A 13,970-nucleotide genomic window follows, 5' to 3' on the forward strand; every position below is an offset into this window, starting at 1 on the left:
TTTATTGTAATTAATAAAAGGGTTACATGATATTTGCCAGATAGAAGGTGCATTAATTCATATACATTGATACCCTTTCACATGTCTTGGCACCCATTACCCTCTCCCCCATCCCCATCTTGGTTTTCCCCCTTCCCTATTCAATTTCAAGTAACCAAATACAAATATATCCAATATATCAGATAACAAAGTGAGATACTGTAACAATATAAGATAACCAAGGGACAGCAAAAGAGATGAGAGATAACATAGTACATTAAGGGCAACAATCATTCATTATATGGCTTTTGTTTCAATATCCTAGAGGTCCATTCAATTAGCTTCATACTATATGGCCTTATGTATCAAGGTTTTGCTCTATTGCAAATCTCTGCTAGTAGAGCCCAAGGTTTTGTTGTTCTTTTGTTACATATTTCCTGATGAAAACTTTAGTTTAGATTTGCCATTCCAGTGCAGTCCTAAAAAGTATTCTAGCGAGGCTCTTGTCTGTAATCCTAATTACTCAGGTAGCTGTGATTTGAAGACCATGGTTCCAAACCAGCCTGGACAGAACCACCATGGGACTCTTGTCTTTAGTCAATCACCAAAAAGCTGGAAGTAGAGTTTGATAATGGCCATTCTAACTGAGGTGAAGTGGAATTTCAATATTGGATTGCTTTGCATTTTCTTATTCTTTTTTGCTAGTCCTGGGAACTGAACTCAGGGTCTAAGCACAGTCCTTGGGCTTTCCCCAAGGTTAGTGCTCTACCACTTGAGCCACAGCACCACTTCTGGCTCTTCTGTGTATGTGGTACTGAGGAATAGAACCCCGGGTCTTCGTGTATGCTAGGTACGCGCACTACCACTAGGCCAAACTCCCAGTCCCTGCTTTGTATTTTGTTTATGGCCAGAGCTGTTGAACATTTCTTCACGTATCTATTGGCCATCCCTTTACTCAATAGCTCATTTATTAATTGAGTGGTTGTTTTTCTTAAGTTCTCTGTGTATTCTGAATACTAGGCTATCGTTGGGGGGTATAGCTGGCAAAAATCTTCTACCATTTTATAGGCAGAAACTCTGCTATGCAGAAGCATTTTAGTTGCTTTCAGTCCCATTTACCAAGCCTGTCTTTGATTTTCTGTGTTTCTGGATCTTTACTCAGAAAGTTTCCACCTGTCCCCAGGATCTCTTATATTTCCCCCAATATTTCCTGTAATAGTTTCATGGTTTCAGAAGTTACATTGAGGTCTTTGATCCATTTTGAGTTTGATGCTGGTGCAAAGTGACATCCTGGGCATTGATGTAAAAAATTACAAACCAGGATGTAGTAAAGCCACCAGCATAACCGTGTTCATTGCAGCACTATTCACCATACTCAAGATATGATTCAGCCCAGATGCCCCTCAATGGATCATGAAAATGTGGTAGATATACATCTATCAGAATGATATTGCACCATTTGTAAATAAATGAAAAAAAAAACTGGGGCGCTAGTGGCTCACGCCTGTAATCCTAGCTACTCAGGAGGCTGAGATCTGAGGATCCCTATTGAAAGCCAGCCCAAGCACTAAAGAACATCAGACTCCTGTCTCCAATTAACCACTAGAAACTCGAAGCACAGAATGGAGCTAAAGAACTGGGTTTCTGGAGCTGGAAACACCTGTTCACAGTCTGTTTTTTTTATCTATTAAATGGTGCAGTGACAGTACTGATTGTTTAGGGCCATAAATGGAACAAGTCAAGTCATTTGCCAGAGTGTCTACCAAGTAGAGAGGACACAGTCAACATAATTATTGCTAAGTTATGGCCACCTTATATTTGCAGCAAAATATACCCATTTTCCATTTTATAGGATATAAACTATTCTTTTAATTCAAATCTTGGATACAGAGTATTTAAACTCTCAAGTATTATCTAAAATAAGAACATGAAAATAAAAACATTAGATGGGCATGCCAAATATTGTAAGGATGTCCCCCATTTTTTTTTGAGCACTTGAGTGTGCCAGATACCAGACAAAACATGTTACACTTTAGATATCATCCTTAATATACCCGAGAAAGACACTAATAGGTCTCCACTTGTCAGAAATGGGGTTTGAATACCAGAAATATTAAATAACCTGCCCAAGGCCACTCAGCTGTTGACATAGGCAGTCAGACTCTGAGGGCGCGGCTTCTAATCTCTGCATTAAGCAGAGATACTTCTGGCTAAGCACCTTCTTCAACCCATGAAGTTGTACCAAACAATATTAGCTTTGCAGAGATAAACTCAGTTTGGTCAGTGGTGAGAGGACACGGTACTTGTCCTTGTCCTCAACAATTTCTACTTTTTCATAGAGAAGCACTAGAAGCTCAACACCTTTGAAAAAATTTAAACATGCAATGTTGACATTTAGTTTATGATCAGTATTGCTTGATCATAAACAACAGGCTTGGTGGACAACTCAATTAAATAAAAATAGGTCTGTTTTTATTTATTCACTTTTTTTGGTCAGTCCTGGGGTTTGAAATCTGGGCCTGGGCTCTGTGCCTGAGCTCTTGGGCTCAAGGCTAGAGCTCTACCACTTGAGCCAAAATGCCACTTCTGGTTTTCTGATGGTTTGGAGATGAGAATCTTACAGACTTTTGTATCCAGGCTGGCTTTGAAGTGTGATCCTCAGGTCTCAGCCTCCTGAGTAGCTGGGATTACAGGAATGAGCCACCATGCCCAGCTTTGTTTTTTATTGTTTTGTACTTAAAACAATACTTTACAAGTTCTTGGCTGGGAACTTTTTTTTTTTTTTGTAAAGGAAACATGGGCAACGTTTGTATTTGCATGTGTTTGGCTTCTTTCCATGGAAGAATGTTTTGTAGTGTTTTCTCACATGGCTAAGCTACTTTTCTGCCTCCGATCAGTCTAGGTAGTAAGAGTGAATTTAGCACTTTATTAGTGCCACTGATCCAAGAAAGGATAACTCTGGGCTCTAAAAACATTACATTTATAACAGAACCACAGAACATAAAAGAGAATTCATAAGTGGATAGTTCTTTGAAGATGGATAGTCTAGACCAGTCCTGAAGGGAGGTGACTTAGGACTATGACTTCTGATTTTCAAGACTATGTTTAAAAGACTATGGCAAAAAAACTTGACAAAAATATGTTCTCCCTAGGAGAGACATTCTCCACTCTGGATGTTTATGTGCATGACAGTAACTCTGCCATCAAACATCCCATCAGCTAAGGTTTATAGAGAGCTGAGGCCGAGAGTCATTCAGTGGTAAAAACGCATTATGTTTGTTGTTGTTCTTAGAAAAGTCCTTTTGGCTTTCCAGGATGCACAGTGTGGAACAAATCTCTGATGACTCCACTTGGATAAGCAACATCAACAGACATTTCGAAGTAATCCATACGCCTTGTTCTGTACTATCAACCCACCAACCAAATGAGGAATTCCCCAAAGCTCTTGGCTTTACAGTGGAATATTCAAGGAAATAAAGCTGGAACTCTATTTTCTTTTTGGAACAAAGATATGGAAAGTTTGAAAGCCCCTAGGTGTCCTGAGCAATAAATTTTATATGTCTATGTTGTACTTTAAAAAAGTAGAAACACAAGAGTCTATAGCGTTCCTGTTTATATTTCCCATGGAGGGGTGAATATTTCTCCCAGACCATTTTCTTCTTTTGGAGTACTACCTAAAACACCACCTCTCCCCCAACCAAATGCAGTAATAATTAGAAGCAATGTTTTCAGGAGATGAAACTTGGATTTCCTGGTTAGAAAAAGACTAGGCAAGAGTAGCATTTTGGACATTATCCAAAATGAAATGTATTCTTTATGTGACTCATGTAACTGCAACCCCTCTGTATATCACCTTTATTATAACAATAAAAAACAAAAAAAGAAAATGTTTCTAGGGCAATCTTCTTCCTTAACTTCATAATAATCATTCAAATTTATCTTTTGCTCTTTTGCCACCTCTGCCACCCTTTGAGTCACAATCATTTTAAACCCTTTATGTTGGAGCTGAGACCAGATACGAAAACTAGAAAACAGTAAGCTTTCATTAAGCTTCTAGGTTTTGCTGGGCAAAAATTAAATTCTTCATTTTTGTTTCAGAAAATACTTGGTTGATTGGCCAAACAGGTTCAAAGGAATTGCTAAATCCTTACAAAACCCTCCATTATGAGTCATGAGAATTCCCAGGGACTTAAAAGAAAGGCAATGTAAAATTAAGAGCAATGGTTTCCTGTTGCTCAGATTGTTGAGAGGGAGAAGCCAGTTTCATTTCCAGTGGGAATGGAACTGCCTGCTAATAGCCCATGTGGTCACAGCCACTTGGGACTAGAAAGTTTGTTGTTCTCTCTAGCTTTTATGGGGGCAATCTGTGGACACTTTTTTTTTGCTAGTCCTGGGGCTTGAACTCAGGGCCTGAACACTGTCCTTGGGCTTTCCCCAAGGTTAGTGCTCTACCACTAGAGCCACAGCACCACTTCTGGCTTTTTCTATGTATGTGGTACCGAGGAATTGAATTATGGTGTTTATACTAGGCAAGCACTTTTCCCCCTAGGCCAAACTCCCGGCCCCCTGCGGACACTTCTTCATATACTTCATCTATAAAATTAAAATGCCTCCCAACTATAGAAGATTACTGTCTTGCCCTAGAAAACAAAGTATTCAAAGCTGTGTATAGGTGAGCTGTAAGGATCAGATGGTACCAAGAAGGTTCTGGAATCTGAAGGCATTGTCTCCTCATTTCTCTCTCCTCAGGCTAAAGAGAAGCCAATCTGAATTCCCACCAGAGGAAATGGAAACAACATTTAGTCTTATTGCTTAGAGGAAAAGGATAATTGATGGAAACAGTATTTTTTGAGCATGTGTGAGGAGGGGACATTAGCATGGATTAACCTGCCTGTAGTACAGTTTTATCTCTTGACTTCTAGATAAAGCCAACACTTTGGGTCTTCTTACTTCTTATTGTCATCCTTTTCCTGGGACTGAGAGGAGAATATGGGGAAAAACAAGAGGATTGGGAGGGGATGGGGAGAGGGAAAGTGGGCGAAAAACATGGGAAGGGGTATCAATGTTCAAGAAGTAATGTACCCACTGCCTGATGATTGATTATAACTGTAACCTCTCTCTATATATTACCCCGATAATAAGATGCAATAAAAAGAATTTTGAATTAAGTTAGTCATCTCAATTAAACAATGGGTTCTGTGGGTGCTGATGGCTCATGCCTGTAATTCTAACTAGAGCCAGCCTGGGCAAGAAATACCATGAGTCTCATCTCTAATTAATTACCAAAAAAAATCCTGAAGTGGGTCTGTGGCCCAAGTGGTAGAGTGCTTACCTTGAACAAAAAGGCTCAGCAACAGTGTCCAGACCCTGAGTTCAAGTCCCCTAGCACACAAAAAAAGTTATATTTTAAATAGTGCATGTGACATTATTTCACATAAAGAAAAAAAACACTTCTGAAACTATTATACACAGTTCTCACTCTTATTCTGGTTCATCTCATGTGTGCTCTTGTTTCAGAGCACAACTAGATGCAAAACCAAGCAAGGGTACTTCAGGACAAAGTTAGGCTCCCAAACTCTCTCTCTCTCCCTGTCTTTTTTTTTTTTTTTGCCAGTCTTGGGCTTGAGCTCAGGGCCTGAACAATGTCCTTGGACTTTCTCAAGGCTAGAGCTCTATCACTTGAGCCCTAGCACCATTTCTGGCTTTTTTTTCTATGTATGTGGTACCAAGGAATCGAACCCAGGTCTTTGTGTATGGTAGGCCAAACTTTGGCTCATCTTTTAATAGGATGGTTGTTTCTTTGGAGATTAGTTTTGGAGTGATTCCAATTTTTTGAGCTGTTGATAAATTTTAGATATGAGGCCTTTGTCCGCCCACTCTGTATGGTTTCTATTTAGCTTGCTAGCTATGTCCTTTGCCATACAGAAGCTCTGCAGTTTAATGTAGTCCCACTTATCCAGACTTACTTTGATTTGTTGTGTTTACGGGTCCTTATTAAGAAAGTTTCAACCTGTGCCAAGGAGACCTAGTGTATCTGCTATTCCTTCTTGTAAAGTTTTCAGTGTATCTGCTTTTATCTCCAACTCTTTGATCCATTTGGAGTTAATCCTGGTGCAGGGTGAAAAAGAAGGATCCAACTTTAGTTTTCTGCAGGTGCTTAACCAGTTCTGCCAGTACCACTTGTTGAAGAGGCTGTCTTTCTTCCATTCTATTTTTTTTGGCTCCCTTATCAAAGATTAAGTGGCTGTAGATCTGTGGATTATATCTGGGTCTTCAGTTCTATTCCATTGGTCCTCAGGCCTGTTCTTGTGCCAGTACACAGGCTGTTTTGGTTACTATAGCTCTGTAATAGAGTCTAAAGTTTGGTACTGAAATTCCTCCTGCACTGTTCTTTCTGCTGAGAATTGTTTTTGCTATATGGAGTCTTTTATTATTCCATTGAAATTTTGGATTGCCTCTTCTATTTCTTTAAATAATGACATTGGGATATTGATGGGTATTGCATTGAATTTGTAGATAGCCCTTGGCAAGATTGTCATTTTCACAATATTAATTCTTCCAATCCAAAGCTTCCAAACTCTTAAACAATGATTAGATCCCAATAACGGTGCATACTTATTATTGTATTTAATAATCAAAGAATCACATCCTCTGATTAATGAAAAAATGTATCATCCGCAACTTTTTTTTAGCTTTTTTATTGTAATTAATAAAAGGGTTACATGATATTTGCCAGATAGAAGGTGCATTAATTCACATACATTGATACCCTTTCACATGTCTTGGTACCCATTACCCCCCCCATCTTGGTTTTCCCCCTTCCCTATCAAATTTCAAATAACCAAATACAAATAAATTCAATATATCAGATAACAAAGTGAGATACTGTAACAATATGAGATACCCAAGGGACAGCAAAGGAGATGAGAAATAACATAGTACATTAAGGACAACAGTCATTCGTTGTATGGCTTTTGTTTCAATATCCTTCATCCGCAACTTTTAGGATATCCGGGAATTTCACTTATCTGTGTAATTTCTATCTTGTTAGCACAGATGATTTAAAATTGTATTTTTAGTTTTTTTTTAAGTAGTAGAACATTTTCTTGTGACTTGTTCTTTCTGATGGCATATTTATGCACATAAGAAGACACAATTATAACTGATTTTTTCTAATTGAAGAACCCTCCACAGGGACTGGGGTCTGCAGTCTCCATCTTGTATTGTGGAGACATATGGATCATATCCTCTGTCTCATGGAGTTTTCTTGTCTTTGACTGTCACATCCTTCTTTCCTTGATCATGCCATTATAGGTATTTTTGGATACTGTCTGGGTCAGAAGGAATAGGAGAAAGAATAGAAAAGAATAGGGGTGTGGCAGAGGAATACAAATTGTTCAAAGTGAAGTCCCACTTGGTGGTGGTAGGATGCCCAGGAGACATTATGAAGTACTGGTTTCTTTCTGACTTTTCTTTTCGTTTTCTTCTTCTGGTCCAGGGACTTGAATTCTAGGCCCGAGCATTGTCCCTGAGCTTCTTTTGCTCAAGGATAGTGCTCTATCAATTGAGCCACAGCTCCACTTCTGGCTTTTTCTGAGTAGTTTATTGGAGGTAAGAGTCTCATGGACTCTTACATCTGGGCTGGCTTTGAATCATGATCCTTAGCTCTCAGCCTCCTGAATAACTTAGGAATACAGGCATGAGCCACTGGCTCTTTCTGAATATTCTGAGAGAAGAATATTACATTATCTATTCCCTGCATTGCTCTATATCTGAGCAAACCAGACACATACTGGAAAGCATTTGATATCAGTCTTTTCATTTGTTTGTTTGATGCCCGGGTGTGACTGACTGGAAAGACCAAGTTTGGTTTTGACAACAGAAGTGAATGACAAGAAGGATGAGACTCTAGAGCAACTACAACAGCACATGACTCATTTGTATTTCTCCATCCTAGCTAGCCCTCTTTCCATTAATACTGGGGCAAGAATAGATTTACCAGACTCTTAGCTTTCTTGTACCATCCCTAATGTTCAAGAAATGTCTCTTGGTCCACAGTTTTCTACTGAGCATTTTCTACCCAACAGATTGCTTGCTTTCTTCAATACCCTGGTAGTTGCTAGCTTTTTCTGAGGCGGTAACTGAGGCAAGTTATGTGAAGGTAAAACAATTTCAGAATTGATTGTGCAAGAATACAACATGGGAATAACCATAGGTTTTTTTTTGGGGGGGTGGGGTCATGGGACATGAACTCTGGGCCTGGGCACTGTCCCTGAACTCTTCAGCTCAAAGCTACTGCCCTCCCCCTTGAACCACAGCCTCACTTCTCATTTTCTAGGGATTTAACTGGACATAAGAATCTCATGTTCTTTAATGCCTGGGCTGGCGTTGAACCGTGATCCTCAGATCTCAGCCTCCTGAGTAGCTAGGATTACAGGAGTGAGCCACTGCGCCCAGCAAAGTTCATAAAAATTCTCATACCTAAATGGGGACAAAAACATAAGAAGGGGTATCAATGTGTGAGAAGTAATGCACCCGGTATCTGTCGAATATAACTGTAACCCCTCTATACATTACCTCAATAATAAAAAATAAAATGAAAAAAAATGTTCATACCTCTTGGGCAGGGATTTGTCTTATCTTTTTGTAGAAGGTATGCGGCCACCTTTTCACCTTGTCATACAAAGAGAGATTTAGACATAACATCAATGTCCTCATTGCTGGTGATACTAACTGATCTTTTGGTTAAGGAAGATGTTCACAAAGTTTCTTCACTGTAGATTCACAATTTTACTTTTTTTGATTAATAAGAATATCTTCCAAGGAGGTACACTGAGTTTTCCCAGGATTTCACATGCTAGTTTTAACACCCATTTGTGATTCTTACTTCACATAATTATTACTGTACATGTAACCTAATGGTGATTTTTTGAAGAAAATCCCATCAATCCTTCAAAACAGTGAAAAAGCTTTCTCTTCTCCCCTATTTATTCATTCAGTATGGATTCAGTAATTCTTGTTTGAGCCTATGGATTATTACCTGAAACTATTCCAAATGAATAATTGGAAAGCCATGATGAAGAAATAACAGACCACATTTGAGAGCTATCTATAAAATCGAAGTTATGCTTCAACTACTAAGACCACAAAAATAACAAATCTTGAACAACTGTTAAGACAGAATGAAACTAAAAAGACATGACAATTATTTTTGATATGTGGACTTGAAGGGACGTAGACAAGAGTTTTGAAAAGGTTTTCGATAAAGAAAAAGTAGTAGGGCATTTGGATAGAACTATAGCCTAGTTAACAACATTGTATCAATGATGATTTCCCAATTTTCCTAGCTCTGCCACACATATAAGAACAATTTCGTGTGTGTGTGTGTGTGTGTGTGTGTGTGTGTGTGTGTGTGTGAAAGAAATGAACCCAGAAATGTTTAGGGAATAATAGGCATTTGATTTTCAACTCTCAAATGACAAAGAAAACGTAGTCAAAATGAATATGGCAAAAAGTTAACATTTGGGAGACTCTAGCAGAAGGAGCATACAGGAATATTTTATGCAAGTTGAGTAAATGTTTATGTTAAGTCTGATATAAGAAGTTAGAATTTAGGAGTGCACATACTTGTCTGAGGCTTCAAGTATTTCATTTTGACCACTAAACTCAACCTGCTTCTCTATATTTCTAACACCTATGATCTCTGCTCCTCTCAACATTTTTTTCAACATTTGTTTCCCTTTTCCTTTGGCTGAGAGTATTCAGGAAACACACACATCTTACACCTCTGCTCATCATTTGCCAGTTGATTTGAGTGGGCGCAGAACGATTTGGTTGGCTTCTGTGTCTCTGTTGCCAGAGCTTGGTCTTGATCTTTTTGAGTGGAATTCAAGTCCCAACTGGACACGATGAAGAAAAATGAAAAAAAGCCAAAAGGATGGTGACAAATTGATCAGGGAAAATTTGGTAAAATTTACTTTTATATATTTATAAATATATATAAAGTTGTTCATACTATGAGTTCTCACAAAAGTTCAGCAAAACAAAATAAATAAGAATTTCCCATTTCTTGCCTACTTAATTTTTTTAAATCTAGAGCCTGATTTCTTTCCTATCCAGAGACTAGTGTGAGGTCACAGTTCCCTTTTGTGGAAAGTAATGATGACCAAACCTTCCACCTTGGGGGCTTGGTGTTAGCTTGTAGCGGGTTCTTACTGCACTTCTTTTGGGAGTCTTATGTATGTTCCCTATGTGCAAGGGAAAACTCTCATCTGGGATTCCTGTGATGCATGGTACCAAAGGAATCTAAGCTTTCAATCAAGAAGAGATATTTTGGTTCAAAACTGAGCTTCTCCAAGCTCTCTGGGGCTGTGAGCACAGCCAACTCTTATCTGTCAGTATACTCATTCAACCTGACACTAGACTGCTTATCAGATGTGCCAGGTAGCTGTCTCACAAGCAATAGGAGAATACAAAATCTGTGATTACTAGGGTGTATTCAAACTCACCACGACAAAAAGATACATAGTATTTGACCAAGCATAGTGGTGCTGTAATCCAGCACTGGAGCTGTGGGGTCAGGAGGATCATGAGTTCAAGGCCAAGGTATTATGGGGACATTCTGTCTTACAACCTCGAAAGGTGTGCCAACAGGATTTGAACTGTGCTTGCTTCACTCTCATCATTGAATATGGACAGGAGTTTTATTTTGTTTCGCACTTGTTTTAGCACCTAAATGACAAAGGCAACTTGTGTGTAAATCCTGTATTCCTTGTGGCTTACACTGGTACCTTTGCTGTTGCCAGACATCTGCCTGGGGAGAGGGACCAATCTGTCCTTTCCTGGAAATGCTTTGATGGACACATTAAGTTTGGATGTTAGCTGCTGGGAGAAACATTATTTGAGATTACTGCATCTAGATCCCATCGGAATAGTGATGATGTGTTTGCTCTTTTCTCTGTATTCATTGTGAAGTGGTATTTCTGAGAGCAAGTACAGGGACAGCGAAGTCGTAAGGAAGTAACTGTCAAGGGAAGGCTGGCTGCCACACTAATCTGTCGTGCTAAACCATGTGGAAAGGCCTTCTACTCAAAGATGGACGGATATTTGAATAGGCACCTGAAAACTCCATCTATAGTAGAGGTGACTCTCTCAGGGCTGGCGTTGTGCAGGACTGGACTGGAAATAGCCCTTGTTAGTGTGTGTGTTTGTCAGTTCAGTGGTTAGAAATAAGCAGGTGATAATGCTTTTGTTTTCAGATAATCTGAAAATGAGGCTACCTGAAGTAGAAAAAGCTTGACCTCTTTACTGGACACTGGTGGCTCAGGAGGCTGAGTTTTGAGGATTACGGTTTGTAGTTGGCCTAGGAAGACAAATTCAAGAGATCCTTTTCTGTAATAAATGAGCATAAAGCCAGGGGTGGAGCTCTGGCTCAAGTGATAATCAGCTTTGAATGAAAAAAACTAAACAGAATGCGGGGTCTGGAGTTCAAGCTCTAGTATCTCCCTGCCCCTGACACATACAACAGCAACAACACCCTGACATCCAAGAAGAGCTTTTCTGTCCTCGTAAATGAAATGTTCTGTTGATTTTTTTTTTCATTGATTGTGGGGCTTGAACTCTGGGCCTGGGCACAGCGTCACTTCTGATGAACCGTTGAGCAGTTAGTAGCCATAGAATGGAGTCAGAGTACCTGAATTCATTCCTAAACTCCATCAGCTCCTGCCCTGGTGAGCCCACAGAGATGATTCCAACCCTTAGAATCCTTATTTACTTTATATGCTTGTGGTGATATTTTTTTAGATGAATTAATATAAATAAAGGGTGCAGGACAGTGTAGGGCACATAGCAGAGGTTCTATAAATACTGGGTTCAAGTTATTATTATAAATTAAGAGATTTTTAGAGGGCTACTTAATTATGATCATGCTTCTTGATTGTGTCCAAGAATGGAAAGGCTGTATCTAAAAACATTATTACATGGTGGTTCACCATCATACTTATTCCTAGATTTCTTTTTTTTTTTTATCATCATAGACTGTCTCAGTGCTGGGTATGGTGGCTCAAACATGTAACCATAGCTACTTGGGAGGCAGAGATGAAGGGATTGTGGTGCAAGGTCAGCCCAGGAAAAAAGAGAGGCTATGCTACAGAAATAGAGGGAGGAAGGGGGAAAGAAAGTGACAGAGAAGCAAGAGAAAGGAGAGGCAGAGAAATATCTGCAGAGAGAAACAGAGACAGTTAAGTCTCACAAGTACTCATAAGCATTTTCCAAGTCTATCAGTGGGTGTGGAAACTCAATCAGCGTATCCTAGTGATGACAAAGGAAATGACATTTCATGCCTTGGTGACACAATTCTAAATGACAATTTGACAATTTTATCTCTCTGTGTGTATATGTGTGGTCTTGGACTTGAACTTGGGACTTGGGTACTGTCTTTTGCCTTTTTCACTCAAGGCTGGTGCTCTATCACTTGAGCCACTTGAGCTCCATTTCTGGATATTTGGTTGTTAATTGGAAACAATCCTTCAAAAAAAAATCCTTCAGACTCATCTTCCAAGGATGGCATTGTACTGTGATCCTCAAATCTCAGCCTTGTAAATAGCTAGGGTTACAGATGTGCACCACTAGCATCTAGCAGCAGATTGACTTTTGCTTGCCATGCAGTGATTATTCAAGGAGGTGTGTCAGCCCATCCTTTTGGACAGTGAGTTCTTAGGATCCTGCAGTTTGCATTTCCAGTACTTGAGCCAAGTCTCTTATACTGATTGGTGATGATATGGGAAAAAGGGAAGTGACTTTCCTAAAGAGGGTAGTCTTGCTGTGAAAACAGAGGATCTATCTATTCTTTCTGGATGGTCAAAGATGTGCTGTCTGTGAAAAGAGTATTAAAGGAGTCCAGTCTACTCTGTGGAGAGTTCTGACACTAAGATCTTTCCTTGTCACCCACCACACTGCATGCCTTGTTCCTCCTCCATCTTCAGGTCTCAATTCACATGTCACCTCCTTGGAGACACCTTCTTTGATCCTGCTATTTCATATCCCTCTTTCCTCTTTTACCCCATCATTATTTTTCCTTCATAACATCTATCACATAAACGTTTTCCTCTTTGTCTGTACATCATTAACTCTTCTTCTGGAAGGCAGAAAGCTTATCAATGTTGTTCACTCCTGTATCCCAACTGTGTGGAACACAGCAGTTGCTCAGGCACTAGCTGAAAAAAATCTAATTGTGGAGTGAAAAATGAATGGATAGCATTAATGTTGACCCTGGAAGGAGGCTGTTTCCAAAGGAAAGTTCACTTGATTCCCTAGATGGTGGAGCTATTTTGTGACATTCATGTAGCCTGAAGGTGGGGTTATCTGGAAGAAGTAGGTCACCAAAAATGTGTTTTTCAAAGTTGTAACTGATCCTTGGTCTCTTCCTGGCATCTTCCTATTTCCTGTCCATCATGAGATGGAGAGTCTTTGCCACAGGTTTCTGCTGCTTCATTGCAGCCTGGAAACCCAGCAATCACAGACCTAGCTTTTTGAAATCACAGGCCAAAATAAATAATTTCTCTCTTGAGTCGTTTCTACCTGGTATTTTGTCACAGAGACCCAAAGTGTAACTAATACAAAAATATTCTCTGGCCTCAAATGAAAATGAAATGAGACATTGGCTTGGATCCTGTAGGGCATAATAGTGTGTCCAGCAGGGGTTAACTAATCGGCATAAGCATTTTCTGAATTACATAGTGTGCCAGGGACATTTAATTTCTGTTAATTGGCATCAAGGAAGAGGAGTTGTTATGGAAATCATCAACCAGCTGGAAGCTTATCTATGTCAGACGTACTGCAATTCAGAACAGACATTTCCTAAATGGTAATGTTGTGAGAGAAGAGTCTAAGAGTTCAAGACCCAGGAGGAAGCTGCAAGTCCCCAGTGGAATTTGCTATCTGCATGCCGGGCTGTGGAAGCCCTCAATAGATGAGGGAGATGCTGAGATGGT

This window comes from Megascapheus bottae, chromosome 4 (genome assembly GCF_031878675.1).
Source record: "Megascapheus bottae isolate mThoBot1 chromosome 4, mThoBot2.hap1, whole genome shotgun sequence".
Classification (NCBI taxonomy): domain Eukaryota; kingdom Metazoa; phylum Chordata; class Mammalia; order Rodentia; family Geomyidae; genus Megascapheus; species Megascapheus bottae.